This window comes from Cucurbita pepo, chromosome 6 (assembly GCF_057944985.1).
Source record: "Cucurbita pepo subsp. pepo isolate OVF chromosome 6, ASM5794498v1, whole genome shotgun sequence".
NCBI lineage: Eukaryota > Viridiplantae > Streptophyta > Magnoliopsida > Cucurbitales > Cucurbitaceae > Cucurbita > Cucurbita pepo.
In genome coordinates, this window is record NC_141803.1 from 7,312,976 (window position 1) to 7,314,344 (window position 1,369).

The 1,369-nt window shown below is 36.2% G+C and overlaps 1 non-coding gene across 1 annotated transcript; it reads left to right on the forward strand.

Annotated features, from left to right (window-relative positions):
• On the forward strand, positions 1 to 73 carry TRNAA-UGC (transfer RNA alanine (anticodon UGC)). Its single transcript has one exon. It is a non-coding gene; the product is annotated as a tRNA-Ala (tRNA).
• The last annotated feature ends 1,296 nt before the right edge of the window (positions 74 to 1,369 follow it).

Below are 1,369 nucleotides of genomic sequence, written 5' to 3' on the forward strand. Positions count from 1 at the left end.
GGGGGTGTAGCTCATATGGTAGAGCGCTCGCTTTGCATGTGAGAGGCACGGGGTTCAATTCCCTGCACCTCCATTGTTATTTGTTTTAAGATTAAATATTGAATGAGTACAAAGATTTTAGCCTATCACACTATTTCTTTTTTGTTCTTTGTTGTAAGTATTTGGACACGTTAAGTCTGCTTTTCACTTGTGATTTCTTGGCATGATCTATCTTTAGGACTCTTATCCCTGGATTATGAGGTCTTAACCTTAGTTCTGGTCTACGGGTCTTGGTACTATTATTATGGGTTCTTATCTTCAGAACTTGGATCTTGATCCTTGTTCTAGTCTTTGATCGTTGTCTTGTTCTCCAAGACATTCTTAGTATTTATGGTACTAGTCATGAACCTGACATTCTGTGTTCAAGGCTTCGTATGTTCCAAGTGACACAGTCCGAAACTACATCAAAGGGTTCGAACATTTTAATTGACACAATTTAAACCTATGTCATAGCTTAGTGCGTAAAAAACGATTTAGTATGAACTCGCATCTAGGTTTAATACAAGGTTACATAGCATTTAGAAGTCATCTATATTAGGATCGCACAACAACGCACATGCTTGATCTAGATGAACACAAAGAATGGGATAGTAAAAATTGCAAGGAGAACTCTGGCTAAAAGAATTTTTTTTAAAAATTTTTTATTGATGACTTCAGGTATGTACAACAAGAGAGAGTACAGAGAATAGAAAGTACATTTTCAAAGCTCTACCGGACGAGATATATATATGGTTTAGTTTACTATATATAGCTTTACTAGATTTAGTCATCTACTATATATAGCTATTTACCATATATAGCTTTACCGGATATAGCTTTACCATATATAGCTTTACTATATATAACTTTACCAAATTTAGCTTTACCAGATATAACCATTGACCAAGCTATAAATAAGGAGCAGGCTCTATAACCTAACAATTCTCCCACTTGGAGACTGATCCAGTCAACCAAGAATTTCATTCTCAAACGATCACTACACCATACCAATTAAGGCTTTGCATAACCTTAATTTTCCAACATCAACACATTTTGTCAACATGTCTGCTGGATTCTTTGTGCCCTCTATCTTCTCCAAACACATATCGCCTTCTTCCACTAACCTGCGAGTGAAGTGGTATCGTCTTCTAATGTGTTTTGTCCTTGAATGATAGACTGGGTTTTTCACCAACTGTATGACACTTTGACTATCTGTATAAAGGATCTTCTTGCACTGCTTCCTACCTAATTCTTCTAGATAGTCTATCATCCATATCATCTCCTTTCCAGCTTCAACTATTGCTACGTACTCTACTTTAGTAGATGAAAGAGCAACGCATTTCTGAAGCTT